Consider the following 23,844-nt stretch of genomic DNA (forward strand, 5'->3'; position numbering starts at 1 on the left):
GAGTTGGCTGCTTAGTATGATTAGACCCAAAAATGCTAAGGACTCTACTTCTAATAGTGTGGAGAACACTGATAGCTTTGGCGTGAACCGTTTAGAGTTATGCAAAATAAATGCATTTAACATTTCTGATTCCCTGGTAGTGAGAGGCAAGCAGGCTAGTGACTCTTTACATAATACCTTTGACCATATGTGGAGAACCAAGGAACATAATGAAGTTTGTTGGTTGCTACTAGGTTCAGTGGACAAACTGATGAAAGAAAATTATTAACTCAGGGATGCTAACTCCTAGCTTCAGAAGCAGATACTGAGACTCAAATCTGTGAAGACTGCCCTGAGTAAAAGTCTTATTTCCTGTAGAGAAAGAGCTGAAATTGTGGGAAAACAGACACAAGCTCTTATCATGTGAGTGGATGATCTGCAATAAAAGGCGCATGCACAGCCTTGGCAGGTGCCTACTGTTAAAGTGAGGGCATTGATTGGAAAAGAAAGGGACTGTGCAACTTGGAATGGGGACATCTGGGAGGACCCTGATGAAGCTGGAGATTCTGAGTATATAAACTATGATGAACCTCTTTTGGCAGAAGAAACAGCTTCCCCATCCCCAGTAGTGTTAACATCCCCTCCCTGACCTGACCCATACTGCCATCAGCCTTTCCACCTCTCTGAGGAAACAAACCTTGCACTGCCTGAGGCAACAGTGATGGCCTCCCCTGAGGCAGTTGCCAGGCAAGATATTGATTTTCCTCAGGAGCCACCCAAAAGACCCCTGTTTGCTTCTAGACCTATAACTAGACTGGCCTAGCCTCCAAGCCTACATTTTAGTTCTGTGATGAATGTCGGACTCCAAGTTCTTGAGTTTTGGATCTCAGACTGGCTCTCCTTGCTCCTCAGCTTGTAGATGGCTTATTGTGGGACCTTGTGAGTTAATACTTAAACTCCCTTTTATATATCTATCTATCTTATTAGTTCTATCCCTCTACAGAACCCTAATACAACTGTATACACCCCTTTCTGAGAGTATTTACAATAGCCTGACAAAAATATTTTAACAAGGATTGTGTGTGTTTTGCCACCACTTGATTTTCTCCAATTATAAAATTATAGACCAACTCCTAAACACAGTGTTAACCTCCCAGGAATCCTCAAATAGATGTTACTTAACATAACTGAGATTGGGTTGCCCTAAAAACATGAAAATAGGGAAATCAAATTCCTAGAAACAGCTTTCATATCTTATAAAAAGTATAAAATTTTTATATCCCAAAAATGTCATGGATAATGCAACAGATATTTTCTTTATCTGTCATCTGACCACTTCACTTTAGGATAAATGTACAACTATTTACTTTTCTTTGCTATAATTACTTGCTGAAGACAGACCAGAATTTGATGTTCTCAAACCTGTCACATATGCATGTTTACAGGAAAATTACATCTTCTCCATGGGAGAGAATTAGGTTTTAAAGTTAGCTCATAAGGCAAAAGTCAATGTATTCAAAACCACCCTAGATTGTTTCTCAGGGAAGCACCACACTGGAGATCAAATACTGAGTCCCACTAAGTTCACTCCAGGCAGTTTACCTCTAGAGTTAGAATATATCACTCCTCCTAGGCAAGAACAGATAAATGACCCGCTCTGCCATAAGGGCTTTGTTGTATGAAAAGTACATGTACTTTTTAATGCATGAAAAGTGTCTTTATCAACTAGTAGTATTACATTCAGCATTACAGAGTGATCACCTCTTGAGAAGCATAAATTTTTCCATTCTCCCTATTCACATTCCTAGGGGGATATACACTCATTGTGATGAATCCCTTTACGGTTTAAGTGGTCATTTGTGTCCCCTATTTTTGTTGTTGCAGAACATGTGTGACTGTATTTATACAATATACATGCGCAAATGATACCATTCTACTTACTACATACTTTCTCATATATTTATGTGTATACACTGATATAGATATATATCAGTACTCAACTGTACATATATGTATAGCATAAGAAATGTTTTATGGTATAAATTTGTTTCAAGAAACAATTGCATTTTGTAAAAATATAATAGTAATATAGTTTCTAAAATGTGTAATTGTTGTATAATAATTTGTTTGATCTTGGTCCCTTCCTAGGAGGGACTTTCTAAACCCTTATAATTGATGAGTGTCTTTATTATTTTCACCTGATTTTATGCTATTGAGGTGACTTATGGTGTACCTTTAGGTAGTTTTAGGATAAGAGATGGTCATGTCAAAAAGATAAACCATGTGATTAGTGGGCTGGAGCTTTGATCCATGTAATATTTGCCTAAACTCCTGACCTCCAGTGAGAGGAGGCATCTGCAGATTGAGTCCAATCATTTGGCCAATGATTCAACTAGTCATACCTGCATAATAAAACTCCCATAAAAACTTTGGACACCTGAAGTGAACTTCCTGGTTGATGATATACACTGATGTGCTGGGAGTATGATACATCCTGAGAACAAAAAAGCTTTGAATTTTGGACCCTCCCATGTGTCTCTTCATTTGGCTGGTCCTTATTCGTGTCCTTTCTACTGAAACTATAATTACAAGTATAGCACTTTCCTGAATTCTATGAGTTGTTCTAGTGAATTACTGAACCTCAGTGGAAAATGTAAAGCTCCACATTTATAGCCACTTGATCAGAAATGTAGGTAGCCTGGCAACCTCAGAGCTTTCAACTGGTGTCTGAAGTGAGCAGAGTCTTGTGGATGCCTGTGTCCTTACCCTGTAAAGTCTGCACTGATTCCAGGTAGTTAGTGTTAGAATTGCATTGCAGTAATCATGTCCCTAATGTGACTAACACTAGGTTTAAATGAACAGAGTTACTTGTTTGTTTAATATGCAATTCATCTAAACTTCCTCAAGAAGCTGGACATTAATTTAATCCAATCTGATAATTTAAACAGTTTCTTGACATAAAGCTTTGATTCCCCAGGACTTTTATATCTCCTGCCGTGGCCACTCTCTGAGATAACAGTGCAGGGTATGGGTCATATATAAACTCATAAAAAAGGACTAGAGTCAGGGGCCTAGAGTATGCTGTCTTCTGCATCTTCTGTAACCAAGGCACTGTCCCTTGCTTGTCTGATAATCGGTCTCCTTTCTTGCATTCAAACATTCACCTGGGCTTAATATAACTTGGGATCTCTGTTGAAGCCTGGTCAACACCGCCAGTTACATTTTCCTTAGCTAAGCCCCTAGTTTTATAGAGCCTCCTGAATGAGTGGCCTGTCCTCCACCTTTACTGCTGGGTTAAGGTGATGTTTCCTATGGCTGGCCTAGTTTCAGGCCTTCTGGCACTCAAATCAGCAGCTTTCGGCATGTCCTCTCAGGGAGATTTGTTCTCAGAACTCATGAGTCTTTCCATCCTACAGGGGATACAAAGAACTGCCTTGTCTCATAGTACGGAACAAGAATCCATGATGAGAAATCCTCCCTCTACCTTGATATGCCTTTCTTTTTTATTAAATATATCTTATATCGGCTTTATGCCTGGCCCTCCTTTCTTCCATCCCCCATCTTGCTGGAGAGGGAGTAGACTCTCTACCTTATTTTCTACATCATGATTCAGTGACAGAGGTCAAAAGCTACAAACGCAACCATGGTACAATGGGGAAATTAAAACAAATCAGATTAATTTTTTCAAAATGTTATCTTTTGTTAGAGATATTCATATTTATTTATTTAAAGAATTAAAATGTGTATGTGGCCAAAATAGAAAACCACTGTTTTGGTAAAAGTATATTAGATATTTTTCTGCTTTCCTTCATGATGGTATTCAAATAAGACTGCTGATGACAAAACAGTATTTAAACCATTTAATTTAGTCATCAGCATGCATTCATTATGAATCATGATTTTTAAATGATATTGCTGAAAACTTAAAGTAATGTGGTTGTGTAAATCATATCTTCTTTCTATGATTTTATATTTCAGATCTATTTGGGTTGGAGCCAAATGATAAAAGGCTCACAATAATATTATTTAGCCCAATGGAATCCATTGAATAACAGAGTTGCTATATTTTTTATCTTTAACAAATAGAAGATATGATCAATAACTAGCATTAGATTTCTTACAATTTGAAAATACTTTCTACCATATTGGTTGTGCTATACAAGTGAAAGATAAAAATACTATTTTAAGATGAGAATTGTATGTAACTTTTATCTTCCCTAACAAAAAAAGTAATGTTCATTTACTCTACAACAATTTGAATGTGTGAATAAAAAGTCAAATAATCTAAACTTTGACTACTACAACAAAAAAGTCTTTACTAGTTTCCAACATGTAAAATCACTGAATCCTACTGTTCAGTGGAACAAAACTGGTTGTTAATATCTTTCTGGGTATACGTGCAGATTGTTTAAAATACATTCATCCAAAAACCTTTATAACAATAATATTACACTATAGAAGAATATTGTGTCCTATATTTTAAATTTAACACCAAATAATAAACAAAATTAGAATGTTAAATAAGTTTGGAGCATTTTCATTGTAGAATTAGGGAAGAACTATATAATGATGCCAATAGCTTCTACTTACTGTCACTTAATCAATACAAGAATGCTGCAAAGAGCTTTATATATGCTAAAATTTTATTTAATACACAAAACAGGAAGTAGCTGCTATTATTGTTCCTTTTATTTATTTTTTTAAGGTGGGTTAGAAATGATTAAGTCAACCACTCAAGGTTACAAAGCTGGTAATAGGCAGCGAGGACATTTGAACTCTTAACTATCTGCAATTTAAACTCCAAGTTTGATGCCTAAGAGAATGAGCCATACCTATAAGCTCTTTCTCCCATGTTTCTACATCTAGACACAGGCTAGCCAGTTATCCTGAATTATTTCAAAATCCAGCAAGGTAAATGTTCACTCTTTTCCCCTTCCCCTTATTTACCAATCTATGCTCATTACAACTTCCTATTTCTCCAATATATGGTGGCTATCCATATGGTTAACTTCATTTATAAGATCTCAGGAATCAAAAATGATGTATTGAAAGATAAGACTGTTTTGACTAAACCCAGTGATAATAGAATGAAGGATGCTGTTTTTACTTGACAGTTATATTTAACATTGGTTTGTATGTTTTCCTCAAATACTGATAATATATTTTTCAAAATTCATTGGCCCCAATTATTCCTTTGCAAGATCCATACTAAAGTTTTTTCTCCTCCCCCTTCACTTATTGCCAACCTAAATTTAGAGAAAGACAAGTGCTGTGTTGCTAAATCGTGAAATGTGTTTGGGCGAGGTGATGAGAGTTGGTTTGTGAGCAGTAAGGGCTGGTGCTATTTTTGACAAGAGACTCTGTATAATATACAAGACACTTTAAAGATAAACTGTTGCATGTCTTTTATGCAATCTTGGTTTTCAAATCTATTGTGTATTTTTTATGTGATCTTAGTTTTAAAAATTGATCAATTCATTAACATTCATCAACTGTGGACATCTTTCTTAAAAAGGGGGAGAAATTTATCTCATTCATTTTAAAAAGTTTATATTGATTAATATAATTTATAGGCACACATTTACATATTAATTTCAGTATGGTATTTGTAATGTGGATTACAAAAACTGTTCCACCATGTCTACCAGGAGAGATCCTCCCATCATAGAAAGCTAGTTTGAAACTGACTGAGGATATGATCTCTTACTGGTTTACATTATTTTAAAATTTTGACTGGCTAGATTCATTCAAATCTAGATTCACAAAGTATTTTCATTTACACAGCCACATTTAACTACATTACCTAGTTAAAAAAAATCATCTAGAACATTTCTTCTATTCATCATGGTGTATCAAAATGAGTTTGATTTTTTTCATATTGAGATTTTTTCCCCTACTCTGTTATGCTATGATTACAGGAAATAGCTGTGATATCAGCATTTACAGAATCTAATTAGAACATGCCTATGTGGAGAATGATTCCAGGATTGAAAATCCCTTGGGTGAAAAGCTTTAAAATATTCTTCCAAATCAACTCTGATTTTGAATTTAATTGTGGTAACCAGTTACTGCTTTTAACATTTCTGAACTACATTCTGGGCATTGAACTAGGCTTGGGAGTGGAGAAGGAAGAAGGAAAATATATTCCAGTAACTAGTAAACAAAAACAGAATATTAGAAGAAAAATATTCATATTCATGCTACCAATTCTCCCTGCTCCTGTTTAACCTTACTACAAGCAACGTAATCTAGCAGCTTACTTGAAGAGTCTACTATGTTTGTTCACGGACTTGGAAGCAGACTTCTTGAGATGAAATCCCAGCCTTCAATTACAAATTGTGTCACCTTAAGCAAGTTACTCATCTGGGAGTAGATTAGCAAATAACCTAGCACACTGGATTATATAAAAGGTCAACTAGTTAATACGTATGGATAAACTACTTATGACAGAACACACAGGGTACACAAAATATATGTGTTTCTAAAATAAAATAATTCCTTTTTAGGTTGAGATTTTCTTCTCCCAAGGTTATAAAACACAAGGAATGAAGTTTTCCTTGTATTTTATAATCTTGAAATAATTATATCCATTTAATACTCATTCACATATTCAAAAATATTTACAGAATACTATAACTGTTTCTCACTTTTTTTCTGGTCCTATAATAATTTTGTCCAAGGTGACAAGAAATAATATTTGTCAACACACTGTAGGTATCAAGAATTAAATAAAAGAGAAATTCAATGTATTCCATCTACTTCTTTCATATACTGAAGTGGTATTCCAGATGAAATGTCTAATTCTGTATCCCAGCCAAGGTGGTAAATCCAATACTGGATTATATAGTCTTGATACACAAGATCCCTAAAAAGAGAACCTGTTTTAGGGTATTCCCCAGGACGTGACAGATATGCAGATCTGTCTGATCACCTTGTCACTCTGCTATAGCCACACCGATTTCCTTGCTTTGTTAGGGCACGTCAAACAATCTTCCACCTCAGGAGATTCATATTTGCTGCTCCTTGCCTACAGCATTTCCCTTCCCCTAATCTCCCTACCCCTATCTTCCCTCTGACACAAAATCTGCTTGACCCATATCCTCATCTCCTTCAGGTCTCAACTCAAAAGTCAAGTTCTCAGTAAGCCTTCCTTGGACCACCCATTATAAAATAGCAATACCACTCCCATATACTCAGCACTCCCTATCACTATCATCTTTAATATAATAAATATATATTTCCTTATGTATTATTTTCAATTTGCATAGAAATGCATATTTTCTTTCTGTATCATTTGTCATAGAGTATAAGCTTCATTAGAACAGTCACTCTATTTGAATGCTCAATGCCAAAAACAGTGCCTACCACATATCCCATGTCCACATGTTTAATAAACATTAGAATAAATGCAGTTACTTTATCTATTTGCATGTGTCTTGGGCTATTTGCTTTCTTTAGTGCAAACTAAATAGAACCTGCAGCAACCTGGAGTTATGCCCAATGAGCACCACAAATTAGTGGTAGTTCTCCAGCAGCAATGAGCCATCCTGGTGCTCAGGTCTGTTTTTTAAAGATTCTTAGAGGAAATGGCTGATTTTATGTCTAAAGAAGGCAAGCCTAAGATAGGAGCGTGTGTGTGTGTGTGTGTGTGTGTGTGTGTGTGTGTGTGTAAATAAGCATTCAAAAACTAATTGAAATATATCCAAGGACACACGGATCAGCTTAACAGAGCTTTCACTGACAAAATTTGGGATAACTTGTATACTGAAAAGAAGTGAGTGTAATTTATTTTAATGCAACAATGAAAGAAAAACACATAAGTGTATCGATATGGGGGGGGAGGGGGGGAGGAAGAGAGAGAGAGAGAGAGAGAGAGAGAGAGACTCATTTGCAACACTGAAACTAGCACAGCTTGATTGGTACCAGGGAAGACAATAATAAGTTTAATCAAATGACATGTCCAAAATGTCAAGTATGACTTCAGATTTTCAGAGTGTGTTGCAGATCAATTAGAAGAAACATCATGTGTGTACTTTCCATAGCTCCTAACATATAGGGTGAAGGTCACAGACAAGAGAGAGCACCATGCAAAACAGCAGCATATCTTATTCTGTATTTTTCTTATTAATGATGCCCTGCAGAGTGGGTACATAGCTGTCATTCACATTCTCTGCAGTGGGAAGAAAATAGTCAATTTCTTGCTAATAACAACACAGAATTGGTTTATACTTACAGCTTACATTACCATTCTGGAATGCTAAGCACCTATATATTTTCACTTAAAAATATTTGTAGGCGTCCGTTCTTCTGCTTCTCAAACTATATTTGGCATTAGCAAGACTATATTCTCAAAGAAGAAAATGGAGAATCAGTAACTAGTTTCTTTAATTCTCTAATTCTAGGTTCTTTCTGGTAAATTGAATATCGACACTCAGATTTCAGTGCTTTCTGGTGATTCCGATATTGGTGTTTGGTCTAACCACCACAATCATGAAGTATTCCTCTATCTCCCAAACTGAAAACGTATACTCCCCTTAACAAGCGTGAAAAAAGAGAACAGCATGCCTTTAATCACTGATGCCAGGGGCTTCAAAATTGTTAATTAAAATGCTCCTGTAGAACAGCAATTAATCCTAGTCCTCGATGATCCCTAAATTACCTTTAAAATATTTATTGCAATTAAAGAAGCTTTTATTGACTCCAATGCCCTACTGTGGTCAGCAGTTCTTTCTAACTTAAATACAGCCTAATATCATAATTGAAAGAAAAAAAAAGAAACAATTTGTAAACTGCTCTAGGCTGGAAACAGTCAAAGTAGGATTTGTATCACTGACTTTCACCCTGTTATTAGAGTTTTGCCTAATATGTCCAGATCTGTGATCATAATTTTGGCTTGCATATAGACAGATGGTACTCAATTACACATTTAATGGTATATTTTCTAATGTAACAATACAAAAATAGTTATCAGGGGCTACATATCCATTTTCTGTAGACACCAAGGAGAAATAACTTTCACATTTCCTCTTTTATCACCTACTTCTGTGCAGCCAGAAGGTTGCATGCCACGCCTTACCACCTGTTAATGTATTGCTTGCTAATATATTTTTCTTTAATCAGGGAATTGATGGGAAATTCTGGATAAGATTCTATTTAATAGCAAGAAATGGTTAGTTTTCTTTTTAAAGAATTAGATTATACTTGAGGATTAAAATTACATGAAGCATTACTGACTTTCTTCTTAATATTTCAAATGTCTCATCAGAGATTTTATATTCCTTGCATTTTTTTAAAGAAAAAGCTTACAAAAATCCCATTAAATAAAAATGTTCAGAATTAGAAGAAGTGATCCTTATTTCTATGCCACTATGTTCACCTTCCCAGGTATAAAAGACTGGATCCTTATATTAAGACCAATTGAATGCATTAAAAAATTGAACAATCTACTAACTACCTTTTAAGTCATATCTCCAGAATACCCATTGACTTTTTAGTTCCCATGAATAAAATATGTTAAATAAAAATTTACCTGTAGATACCATGGTGTTTCTATAGATGTTTTATTTTTATTGGATAAAAAAAAAACACCACTCTTCTGAAAAGGCTTGCATTCAGTTAGTCACATGTGAATTTATAGAAAGAAAGTCCTAATTTAACTGATACTTTTGTGGTTCACCTTGCTCTTACAGATACAAAGTTTGTTTGCTGCTGTATGCCTTTGTATTACCAAGGGTTAGATAACATGTAACCAAAAAGACTTTGATGTTTCTCCTCTTTTCACAGAGGTGTATTAAAACTAATTTGATTGCTGAATAAATTGATGTTTCTGTTAGTTCTGAAAACTGGCAGAATGTTCTTTGTGAAGCAAAAGAACACACACAGATCCCTCTGCAATGTATGTACAGAATGGATAGATAATCATTTCACAGAGATGAACTCAAAAATTAAAAATGCAATATTTGTGAGACCACTGACTTATAAATCACCTAAGAGTGTTAAATTTCTATCTCATTGTTGATTTATAAATGTACACATATTCATTACTTTTCAATATCCCCATCTCCACAATGGAAATAGTTTCTGAAAGTGAAGATACATGTATTTAAGACATCTAGAAACTATAGACAATGAATGTAATTATTCCACCAAACAGAGTATTTCTCTTACCACTCCTCTCATCAGTTAGGTTTTATGACAAGGTGGATAGTTACAAATCCATTACTACTGCTGAACAGCCAACCAATGCAAAAATGGTGCTGGATAATAATTTTTATTCAAAGTGTTTGATTAGAAATTTAAAGTCCCAATTCAGCTTATGAGTCTTAGATTATAAATATTGGCTATGATCATTCCTTACTTAACAGATATTTATGAAACATTTATTTTTTATCAGCTCTATGATAGATATCGGCAATATAAAGGTGAACAAAAACATACATGGGCCCTGCTTTCTGGAAAGTTCCATTTAAACAGAGAAAAATGAATAAACATAAATGTATAATTATACACTGAGATAACTTGTATAAAAGAAAAAAATATGGGGCTATAAACCTATAAAAAAGAGGAATATGATCATATCTATTTGGTCAGCAAAGGCTGTTATATTAGTTATGATGAGGTTCAGCTGCATATGTAAGCATCACAAAATAAGAGTGACAGAAATGAGAAAGAAATTTACTACTCTTTTATAAAAAAGACTACTGAATATAGGTGGTCCAAAGTCATGCATGGAAGCTGCAAGTTGATAAAGTCCATGCTCCTTTTCTATTGTTTCTGCCATTTTAAGTGTGTGCTTCCTCTTTCTCATCAAAGATGGTTGCTTGAGCTCCAGCAGTCAGGTTTGCATTCCAGTTAGTAAGTGGAAGGAAAGCTTAACATAACCTGTTTGCTTACATTAACAGGTGAACACTAAGTCATATGGCCATCCCTATCCATCCCATTCAGTTTCCTTACAACTGAAGAGAAGCTGGTATGGTCATGTGAAATGTGCTTGATTAAGAACAGGGTAGCCTTCAATAAAAGAGAAGAAAAGAATGGATATTTGGAGTCAGGTAGCAGTACCTGCCATAGATGTCTTGAGAAAATGACTTTGGATCTGAGGTGTGAAGGATGAAGAGATGTTAGCCAGATGGAGTGAGGAGGGGAAGAGTGAAAAGCAGTCCGGGCAGAGTCACAATTCACATGGCTGCACCAGCGTCCCCTGCAACCGAATTTGAACTTCCTGTATCCAGCACTAATTATGTGGTAGACAAACCTCTCTTTCAGTAAATGCTATTTTGTGAGCTTTAACACTTACAATTTAACTTAATACTATCAAATAAAACAACCTTTGCTGATCCCTTAGATAAGGCCCACATATTCTATTTTTACTATTTTTATTTGTTTTGTTTTGTTTATTAATAGTAGGTTTACTTTTACCATGAGTTTATGATAGCATGTAATATCACAAACCCAAAAGCAAATAAATCTCCATCGAGACTAGATAAATGCCTTTAGAATACATAGAAATTTTATAAGTAGTTTCTTGAAGTATTACTTATTACTGAACTATACCAAAGATTCTGAAAAGTTTGAGATAATTACATCTCATATTTTAGGAAATCTGAAAACATATTTTAAAACAAGTTATTCAACTGCTATGATTTCATCTGAAAATATTCCCTGCTATTTTTTGTGAGGGGGAGGGATTGATTGATAATTTATTCAGAATAATTTCAAATGCTGATAAGCCAGTCATTTGTTTTTGACACATTCAGACTCAGCATGAACAATTTTATGATACAGCTGAAGATACTAGAATTTCATATACATATAATATTTCAAGTATAAATTAATCAAGCTATAAAGATAAGAGAATACATGTCTATCTAATTTTGTTACTCAGATAATAAAATGCTTTACTAAACAGGCTGTTCTCCTCTGTAGATTTACTTAATGCAAATTTAAATTCTTTCAATAGAAAATGTTTCCAAAAACGACAAACATTAGAATATCTTGTCTTTCATAAAATAATTATCCCAATTAATGAGCTTAGTAATATTAACTCCTCTGCTTAGAGGAAAACCGGACACTGTAGTAAAATATTCCACTTTTAAGAAGTTTATTCTTTTATTTTTTTCCTCCATATTTTCTCTTTGGATTGGTTCCCTCCTGTATGAAATGTTCCTATCCTATGCACAATATTAGCAAGTAGATAGAAACTTCAATCATATTTTTCCTAGTAAGAAGAAGCCACTGGCAAACGCCACAGGGCATTCATTAAACCACCATAAAGTGAGATATGACCATGTGAGCAAGTTGTCAATAGAATCCAAAGAAGAGAAGGTAGGGTACCTGCTGACAAACAACATAGAATTATACTGTGTAAACTTTTTAGAAAAGGCTTTCAGGAAGAAAGTTTCATTAAACTGGTTTAATGTGAAAGGTATTGATGCCTTAACATTAGAGTATTTATGAAGAGAAAGCATTTAGGTTAAGTGAGGGGCAAAGATAAATTGGGTGGAGAGGAAGAGCAAGTTGGTGTGTCTAGGACGGCTGTATTAGCAGTAATGCAATATAGATTGACATAATTGATTACCATGCTTGTTTAGCGACAACAAAGTTGACTTTCAGCTTTGGCAGTTGTATCAGTTACCTATTGTTTTATAACAAATTATCCTAAAATTTAGTGGCTTACGGCAGTGATTATATTTTACCTCTCACTCACTGTTTTTCTGGGTCAGCATTTGGGGATGGCTTAGTTGAATGTTTCAGCCTTGGGATCCCTCATGATGTTTCAGCCAGTGGTCAACTTAAGAAGTATCATCTGAAGTCTTGCTGACTATTACTAGAGGGTCCACTTCCAAAATGTTTCATTCAGAGGACCAGCAAATTAGTGCTGGCTACAGGCTAGAGGCCTTAGTAACTTTCGGTGTGGGCATCTCTACAGGGCTGTGTAAGTGTCTTTAGAGTATGGCAGTTGGTTTGTGAGCAATTTCAAGAGAGCAAGGTAGAAGCTGAAATGCCTTCACGATCTCATTTCAGAAGGCACAAACTGTCACTTGCACCATAATATTCACACATTGTGACCTCTAATTTAATAAAGGAGAGGTCTACAAAAAGGCAGACCTAACAAGAAGTGAGGGTGTTTGGGGGTTGTCCTGGAGGTTATCAACCAAATTAGGTATTTTTATTATCATCATCATCACCATCACCATAATGATAAACATTAGAATATCATGTCTTTCATAAAAAATTATCCCAAATAACCAGCTTACTAAAATCAACATCCCTCTGCTTAGAAGGAAACCGTAAGTTATAGTAAAATATTTCACTTTTAAAAATAACTTTTAAGAAGTTTATTTTTATTTTAGAAAATCCATGATGAGGATGATGATCAGCATTTTTTATTATAAAAAGGCTACTACTTAGTAGCTTATATAATTTCTAATCTTCGTACAATTTCTTTATATCATTTCTAATCTTTATAACATTTCTGTGAGATAGGTTTTATTATTTTCATTTTATAGTGAGAGTGTAGTTAAATAACTTGCCCAGTCACATGGTTAGTAGTTACAGCATATCTGTTCATCTGATGCAAATCTCACACTCTTTTAGTCATATCATGATACTTCTCAGAAAATACTGTCTGCTCTGGGCTGATTTTGCTAGGTATCACAAGTGCTTGTATAGTAATTGGTACACCTCTTAAATAAAGCACAAAGTGCAGGAGAGGGAGACATTAATCACCCTCAATAATTCAGGTACTTTATTATTTCAAAGTAATTGAAATACATTTAAAAATAATGTTCAGGCTACAATATTAGATTAAGATTACCAATTTTCTAATTAAAGGTAAATTGGAAAAAAATCTTGAGATAAGTTCGTAGTGACTAGGTAGTCATAAACAAGTTCTTTATGACTTTTCTAATATCACCATTTTTGTAACAATTTGCAATTCTGAAATTTTATAAAAGCAAAAGTGATGCTCTATAGGCCTTATTATTGAGATTTACCTAAAGGCAAAAACATAATGACCAAATCCACTAGGAGGGATTATTCTTGATACGTGAGAATGATGTACTCCAGGAATAGAAACCACATAACACCCCTCTAGTAATGAACATTAATTGTTTTAATTAAGCTCTAATTTGAAATCAGATTATTTAAAAGCTAGTCACATTTACTGTAGTAGAAAATTTAAAGCTTTTGTTTCATTTTAAGCAGATTCTCAGTGACAGATAAATCATTATTTAAGAAGAGATGAATATCATTCTTGACATGGCAATATATTAAGTCTGAGTTTGGAAATTCCTGGACAAACATATGCCCTAAAGGAGGTATAACCTAAAGGTCATTATTACAGAGAGCTGGTCCACATTTAATTAGCTTATTTTCATGCGAAAAAAAAAGGAGTTTGGAATCCTCATAATTGATTCATCAACTGGAGTTACAAATTGGCTTATGAAGGAAATAATTAAATGACCATTGCACAAATCAAAGCCTATATTTCTAAAACATAATAATTATTTATAACTGAAGGAAGACTTTGTGACTATCTAACCTATTCAGCAGTCATTCTTCACATAGAAAGTACCTTTTATAGTGCTAAAAATACTCCATCTCTTGTATACTATTTTCTAATTTGTGATCTTTCTGCACAGGCATCACTTGAGATTCAGATTAAAAGTGCAAACTCCTTCTCTCTTACATATTTTGTGAATCATCTCTGGAGGTAGTCTCAGTAGTCTGCATTTTGGATAATTATGCATTCTGAAGTTTGAGAATCATTGTAAAAATTCCAAGGATCTTTTACTCTGATCCAAGAGAGAGAGAGAAGAGATGAAATAAATTGCAGCCAATAAAATCTGAAGCTCAAAGGCAATTTCCAGAGAGAATCTGAATTGACAGTAACAATTAATTATATTATTGAGAAATAAAGCATTTCATTCAAATATCTGATACTGTAGTAACAATATTAATAAAATAGTGCTGTAGGTACACCTGTTTTGCATTCATGCATGTCAAGCCCCACAGTAGGTTCTTTACATATGCAATTTCTCACTTCACCTTAATGACAATCTCTTGAGGTTGGTATTCCTCTCTAACTCATTTTACGGATGTAAAAAATGAAGTTAGAAAGATTAAATCCTTTGTCCAGAAGGTGGTAGAGAATGATTAACACTCAGCTCTGTACAACTTCAAATGCAGTATTATAAGAATTTAGAATTCAATGCTAATAACTTTAAGGAAAATGTTAGCTATTAAAAGAAAATTGAAGTTGATTTGAACAGCATGGTATTGTAGAACATCAAACAGATTGAAATAGAACATCTAAGTTTTATATAGTATTCATATAAAGTACAAATAGCCTGATATTAAATACGAATAAATATATTTATTTTAAATTTAGAAATATTAAAAAATTTTTTAAATCCTTACAAAAATAAATTTCTTTCAGTTATAATTTCTCCCCACCAAAAAACCAAAAACATCAACAATTACATACACACATAAATGATAATTATATTCTGTTGAACACTTCATATTCCATAAAACCAATGTCGACATTAATGAATATATCACCTACATACAGCTTGGTACAACATATGCTTTGTGACCTTTGAGATAATTACATATATCCTTTATATATTTAGACATTTATTGAACACCCACAATTTGTTCACCTAAAAAGGTGTATTTTGTTTCCTTAAGGAACTCACAGAATGATGAGAAAACAGATATGCATAATTAAATCAGATTTGTGGTAATTATTATAATAGAGGTAAGCACAACATTATATGGGACCTGAAAAGTAGTGGTGACCCTAAATTGGGGGACTGTGACACCTTTATATATTGCACTGGAAAGTTTGAGATTTTGGAGCACAGAAGTAGAAAATGGGGAAAAGATGGCACAGGAAGAAAAAGTGTTAGAAGAAGCGAGGACTGTAGAGATGTAATAGACACTTTTTTGGGTTTTTTGGTCTTAAAGGGAATCTAAAATCTCCTTAAGCACAATCTGTGGTGTACCTTGTTATAGTAGGTGGGACAGTGTTGGGACCAGGGTTGACCAAGACAGGCAGGAGGCCAGTAGATGACAGCACATGTATGATTAAACGAGGTCCAGACTGGGCTGGCCACACTTTCTCTGCCTTGAGTAGAGGGCTATAGTAAACTATCTAGTGATGGATGACATTGTGAAGAGACTGTCCTTCAGCTGACAGAGATCTCCAAAGCCACTTTGATTCCTCCAGGACTTTACTTACAGGTTCTTCTCTGTGAGGCCTCTCCTTCCCATACCATTTAAACTTCACACTCTAACACTCCCTTCCCGCTTCCTATGTTCCCTATTTCTCCTTAGCTTTTATCACTGCCTAGCATGCTATATATCATCCTATTTATTTTGCCTATTATCTATTTTATCCTATTAGAATATAAGCTTGGCTGGGTGTGGTGGCTGATGCCTGTAATCCTAACACTTTGGGAGGCCGAGGCAGGCAGATCACCTGAGGTCAGGAGTTCGAGACCAGCCTGACCAACATGGCAAAACCCCATCTCTACTAAAAATACAAAACTAGCTGGGTGTGGTGGCACATGGCTGTAATCCCAGCTATTTGGGAGGCTGAGGCAGGAGAATTGCTTGAACCCGGGAGGCAGAGGTTGCAGTGAGCCGAGATCATGCCGTTGCACTCAAGCCTGGGCAACAAGAGCGAAACTCCATCTCAAAAAAGGAAAAAAAAAAAAGCAAAACAGAATATAAGCTCCATGTTTCACTTCCTTGCTGCAATTTATGGTAACTAGAATAGAACTTTGTACATAATAGTCACATAAGTCAAAAAAACCCTGATGTTTTTGGTTGTCTTTCAATGTTTCCATAACATTCTAACACATTTTTATTTTGTTTAATGTGCCCATAAGTTTCCACTGTTTTGAACAGAGACCCTCAACTGAACAGTGTTTTAAAATTTATTAAATGCTTTCAAATATATTTTCTCATCAACCTTGAGAAATATATTTGCTATTTTTATTACTTTAAAATTAAACTGAACCTCAGGGAAGTTCAATATTTGCATATTCACGTTTCATGTTTAGATATGAGGCCCAAATTTATATCTCCTGCTCCTTGCATTTTGTATTATGCCTCATCTAGAAAATCCCCAATATGGAGATTTGATTAAGATTCCATCTTTAATGATTACTTTACTCCAATAATCATCAGTTTATATTTATATCCAATTGAAACATTTTATTTTCAATCACTTTCATGTTTCTCACTGGACATAGTGAACAATCATAATGTATTCAAATGAAAAGAATCTTGCTTTTGAATAGGTGGAATTGAGTTTCTCTTCCATGAAACTACATAATGTAGTGATTTTCCTCAGGCTACATAATGTCTGTGATTTTCTCCATCCTTTCTTCATAAGATCTGTTTTTCTCTTAGTAAATTATGCTGGCAGCATTTCATATTAAATATTTCTCTGTATTTTTTGTAAATGTAATATACAAATTGCAGTATTAATAAAATTAGATTAATGCAATGTTAAAAATAACACTAATTTCCTAGACTTATGATTGTATTTGACCTTTCCCCACAAAAGCACAAATTCTCCTACCTTTGGTTTAGATTACAAAAAACTATGTCCTTCTCATTATCATCTACAATAGTTGATATGCTCACATTTCCTTCAAAGTATGTTTTGTACTGCTACTTATTCTTTCTTATTAGATATATGCAAAAGTTAACATAAATTTGGGTATTACTTAATAGTACAAAATATATTAACATAATTCCAGTTACAGTATTCTACAAGGTAAAAAAAATCTTCATATTTATACTATCAAATCACATCTATTCATTTCACATATATTTTTGGAGTGCCACATGAGACAGAATATCCTGGGAATCATCACTGAATAAAATATATTTTCTTGGAATTTTAGTCTGTGACATGGTGCTATAGCAGCATTAAGCAAAGTCTTGAGTATGTCTGTGTGTGCACAACACAACATGGACACAGGGAATGGCATAACTAAAAATCTGGAGGTCTAGGGTTCACAGCATGATTTGGAACTTCAAGAAGATAAAGAAAACTAAAATTCTAGGGAAGGTCTGCCATGGAGAAGCTCTGTCTAGGATGGTCCCTCAGATCACGTCCATTGGCCAGCCATAAACCATGGCTGGTATGTATATATTTTAAAAAAGAGCACTTCTTTAGTTATGTTTATGTGATATAATTATTTCAAAACTCCTCATGACTTTTTAAAGAGTAAAATTCTTCCTCAGATTCTTTCTCAATTGACACATTTGGGATTAACTGATTATTTTAGCACAATATAACTGCATCTTACAATTGTCTATTAAAATATTTATTCTAATATTTTATGTATGACAAAAACTCCTCCCTGAAAATATAGTTCACATTGAAAGCGAGTTCTTGGTAATTGTTTTCCTGAATGAAAGAATAGTGTTTGCAAATACTTGAACTGTATTAGTGTTAAAACATGTGATTCCTTATATGTTAAATATTTTAACATTAAACAAAATTGTATTAAAACAAATAATGTAGTCAGACATTGATAAATTATAATGCTTGAAATACAGTGAATGTATAATATTTTATTTATGATGCCATGTGTCATTTAGGATTTCAAAGACAGCTTCTTTTTCAGCATCAACCAACTACACCTATGGCTTCTTATACTCGTATTATAACCTCAGGGCTGGATCATCTTAAAAAGGGCAGAATAATAATGTGCCAAAGAAGACATAAATATAGGATAAAAGTATGCTACAGTTATACAACACCTAATGACTGGGTTGTGTTCTGAGAAGTACGTAATTAGGTGATTTTGTCATGTGAACATCATGACACAATACACAAATCTAGATGGTGCAGCCTACTACACTTCTCAGCTATATGGCATAGCGTATTGTTCCTAGGCCACAAACTTGTACAGCATGTTACTGTACTGAGTACTATGGGCATTGTTTTTTTTTTTTTTTTTTTTTTTTTTTTTTTTTTTTTTTTTTTTTTTATATATATATAAAAGACCTATATAAAACTTACAGTAAAAATACAGTATAAAAGAATAAAGGCTGGGCGCAGTGGCTCATGCCTGTAATACCAGCACTTTAGGAGGCTGAGGCGGGCGGATCACTAGGTCAGGAGATTGAGAGCAGCCTGGCCACATGGTGAAACGCCATCTCTACTAAAAATACAAAAATTAGATGGGTGTGATGGCGTGTGCTTGTAGTCCTAGCTACTTGGGTGGCTGAGGCAGGAGAATCACTTGAACCCAGGAGGTGGAGGTTGCAGTGAGCTGAGATCACGCCACTGCACGCCAGCCTGGGTGACAGAGTGAGACTCTGTCTTGAAAAAAAAGAAAAAAAAAGAATAAAAAGTGGTACATCTGTATAGGGCATTTACCATAAATAGAGTTAGAAGGACTGTAAATTGTTCTGGGTGAATCAGTGGGTAAATGAATGTGTAAATGAGTAAATGAATGTGAAGGCCTAGGACATTACTGTATACTACTCTAGGCTTAGTAAATGTCGTACACTTGGGCTGCACTAAATTTACAAAATGTAGTTTTCTTTTTTCAATGATAAATTAGACTTAGCTTACTATAACTTTTTTAAAACAATAGCTAACCTTGATTGAGTTCCATCTTTATTGGAAGTAAATACTAATAAAAGATTTTATAATTATTCCATTAAGCATTCAGAATAACCTTTGACTTAAATACTTTTATTCTTTTCCAATGGTTTAGGAAAGTAAAACTAGAGAAATAATTTCACTTGCTTATAGTTACACTCAAATACTAGAATCTGTTTTTGAATGATGTATTTAATTCTAATGGTTATTGATATGGTTTGGCTCTGTTTTCCCCATCCAAATCTCATCTCAAATTGTAATCTCCACATGTAGAGGGAAGGACCTGTAAATTCCCATGTATCAAGGGAGGGAAGTGATTGGATTATGGTGGTGGTTCCCTCCATGGTGTTCTTGTGATAGTGAGTTGTCATGAGATCTGATGGTTGTATAAATCCTTGACAGTTCCTCCTTCACACTTTCTCTCTCTTGCCTGCCATTATGTAAAACGTGCCTGCTTCCCCTTCCATCATGATTATAAGTTTCCTCTGGCCTCCCTAAACATGTGAAACTGTGAGTCAAACATCTTTTCCTCAAATTATTTAGTCTTGGGTATTATTCTTTATACCGGTGTAAAAACAGACTAATACATGAAGGCTGTTAACTAATATGAAGTTTTTTAGAATAATCCTTGTTATGTGTAAAATATTTTGAAAATATAAAAGGAAAAGCAATAAAAATGGTAGGAAAGTTAACTATGAATGAGAATTAAAAGTGGATTTGGAGATATACTTATGTAATGAAATTACCCATTTTATAATAATATTGTCTGTGTGTATATTTAAAGTCAAAGCATCTCTGTTTCTCTGTCTACTCTAGAGAACAGAATGATATGCTATTGTGACTTTTTGATAATTTTCCTTGGGGCAACTCTAAGATTCTTTTTTTTTATTTTATTATTTTTTTTATTTTTATTTTTAAAATTTTTTATTGTATTTTAGGTTTTGGGGTACATGTGAAGAACGTGCAAGATTGTTGCATAGGTACACGCATGGCAGTGTAATTTGCTGCCTTCCTCCCCTTCACCTATATCTGGCATTTCTCCCCATGCTCTCTCTCCCCACCTCCCCACCTCTCCCCCATTTCCCCACAACAGACCCCAGTGTGTAGTGTTCCCCTTCCTGTGTCCATGTGTTCTCATTGTTCAACACCCGCCTATGAGTGAGAACATGCGGTGTTTGATTTTCTGCTCTTGTGTCAGTTTGCTGAGAATGATGGTTTCCAGGTTCATCCATGTCCCTACAAAGGACACGAACTCATCATTTTAAAATGTGTTACATATACACCATGGAATATTATGCAACTCTAAGATTCTTGAGTGCAGAGACCTGGTGGTTTGCTCTACATTGTTAAAGTCTGGCATAATGGTGACTTACAACAAGGTGTGTCAAAGTTAGAAAACCAATTTTATTCTAACATTTACATATGAATTCATTTATTTATTCAAAAGGCATAGGAACTTTCTAAATGACAGGCATTATGCTAGCTGTCAATAAAGAAGTGAGCAGTTAAGTGAAATAAATTATATGTTCTCTAGGAATTTCCAGTCTAGCGGTACAGAGAGAAAAGTGAAAAACTAAATGTAGTATAATAATGTAATACACCTATCTTTATTATGGTAAGTATAAGAACAGAAGAATTTATCTGGAATTGTTTCAGGGATAAGGTTCCACGATGTGGTTTGAATGGGAATGTAAGCTTCCAAAAAATATTTATAAAATAAAGCTAATACACACATTTGGGAGTCAGGAGTATCTAACTTTAATTAGCTTCAAGGGTAGTATTCAAGTTGGGTAATAAGGAAAACAAACTTCCAAAATGTGTTTACAAAGCAAACCAAGCATACAAAATGATGATAATTCTGTGTAAGTGAGTGTATCCAAGGGTTTCATTCCCCACTCTACTCCCAATCTCCTCATTCTCTGTCAAAGTCATTTTATCTACTTCCATAGCTTCCTCTACCCAGCAAGCAGATGTCTCACACATTTACATCTACTACTCAGACAGACCTCTTTCCTGAGAGTCAAACCTGTGTTTCCACAGGTTTGACTAATTAATCTGTTCAAAACTGTTCAAAACTGTTCAAAACTGAAATTAATCTGTTCAAAAATCCTGTCTAATTAATCTGTTCAAAACTGAACTTAAGATATTGTCTTACAAACTGTTCCTTCTCTATATGCCTCTCTCCTTCACCAGACGCTTTAGAGGTAAACCCAACCCTTCCTCTTTTGCCTCTTATAATATTCAGTAACTTAATAAATTCTTGTGAATTATACTTATTATATCCATTAAATATTTTCCCATTTATTCTTAACTTTTATTAGTTCATGTCCCTGTCACCTCTAGTGTGATTTATGGACCATACCTCTGGATGTAGCCACTGTTTTTAGTAGCTGCTTTATTGGGTTCTTTCTAACCACCTGGACTGTAATCAGTGCATTAAATAGTTTACCTCAAGGACTTCCCAAGTCATTTCACTATTTCTAATTTCTTTCCCCTCCAGATGACACCTGAAACATAGGGTTATTTTAGGTAAGTATAAGTGAAATCTATTTGTATACCCAAATCTGAGAATTTTAAAAGCATTAATGTGATTTTAAGGAGGTTGCACTAAATCAGAATACCAGCAATAACTATATGACACTAAGTAAGACATTCTTCTTTTTAATTTGTAATTCAACTCATCACCTATTTACTAATCAAAGTTTTGTATTAGGCACTCTGCTTGATGTTGGTGAATTAACAATGAGAATAATGACATAGCACCTGCCCTCATGTAACATATAGCCTAGCTAACATCTATGAGGTAGACACTTCTGCAAATGGAAGAGTCATCATTTCCTATCTGGAGCCTCAGGGGCTACTCATTTATTTCTATGGTTGGCATCACTGATATAGAGAGAATTATTAAATAAACAAAGGTGTGTATTTAGAAAAGACTTTTTCCTTGAGCTGCCCTTTATATCTTTCAGTACAATTTCAGGATATAAGTTTATTGGCAATTTGATTATAACAAATACGTATTTCCAACTAGGAAAATACTATCAGTAAAGATTAAATGAAGGGGTATAGTTAAATAAAAGCCTTAAATTTAAAAATCCAGTGAGGCGATGCTTTGAAGTTATGGAAACAAATTTCTATAAATGTCTGCCCTAATAGATCAACAGTATTGGAAATTACATAATTTAGAATACTTTGTTTCTACATGTAATAATTAACAGCTTAGGCAGCACAATACAATGGAACAAGCATGGATTTTTATGATTGATAGCTCTGGATACAGACAAAAACTATATTCCTCCCTCTTTGCATTATTAAAGATAATTTGGGTACCTTTTATGGACCTTCATTTTTTCATCTATAAAGTGGGAAATCATGACAACACATCTGAATTTTAAATATTTTTTGAAATCAACTGAATTGTTCCCTCTGTTCTAGTTCAATTGCCATCCAAGGAGACATCCAGTATTCTAACAGCAAATCCAAGCTTTTTTTTTGCTCCTCACTGAAAATTCTTAAATCCAAAGTCCAAGGTCTTAGGGATTACAGTCAAAGCTATCTTTACATTTTGGAGGCTGCATACTTTATTTTTAGCCATTTCCTGTCTCTAGGTTATGTCCTAGTTATGTTAAACATCTCTTGTGTTAATTCTGCCATTCGTAAGCATGAATGCATACATTTGGGTGACAGAGCAAAATACTGATTCTCTCACTTAGCTGGCAAACTCTGCCTATATTACTAGGTAATCTTGGAGCTAGGAGGCCTTTTTTTAACAGCTACATAGTGTTACTTTGCCTTCATTAATGTTATTTGAACACATAACACATGCCAAGCATTCTGAGAGGTATTTCCAGATGGATTTAAAATTTATCAACCATAAGAAGTTATAAGGTCCTCCAAATAACAGAAAAATAATGGCAGACTCTTAAGTAGCAACAAAATGGTAGAATATACAAAATCCAGTTATTTGATAAAAAGCCAGAATTACCTCACCCTCATTTGATTACGCAGATATGATGATATCCATATATTAATTACCAGTAGTAGCTTTTTTTCTTTTCTTTCCATTTTTTAAAATTTTTTGAAGGCCGGGCGCGGTGGCTCAAGCCTGTAATCCCAGCACTTTGGGAGGCCGGGGCGGGTGGATCACAAGGTCAAGAGATCAAGACCATCCTGGTCAACATGGTGAAACCCCGTCTCTACTAAAACTACAAAAAATTAGCTGGGCA

General features: G+C 34.4%; 1 protein-coding gene and 1 long non-coding RNA gene across 26 annotated transcripts in view; one reads left to right on the forward strand and one right to left on the reverse strand.

The window, feature by feature from the left end:
• LOC116563967 lies at positions 1 to 23,668 on the forward strand. Its single transcript, XR_004274664.1, has 3 exons — positions 1 to 96; positions 7,752 to 7,757; positions 23,657 to 23,668. It is a non-coding gene; the product is annotated as an uncharacterized LOC116563967 (long non-coding RNA).
• PPFIA2 (PTPRF interacting protein alpha 2) overlaps positions 1 to 23,844 on the reverse strand; it is a 485,005-nt gene that overhangs the window by 302,735 nt on the left and 158,426 nt on the right. The gene's annotated exons all lie outside the window — the stretch shown is intronic.

Source organism: Sapajus apella, unplaced genomic scaffold, assembly GCF_009761245.1.
Source record: "Sapajus apella isolate SASKATOON/1434 unplaced genomic scaffold, GSC_monkey_1.0 scaffold2, whole genome shotgun sequence".
Taxonomy (NCBI): Eukaryota; Metazoa; Chordata; class Mammalia; order Primates; family Cebidae; genus Sapajus; species Sapajus apella.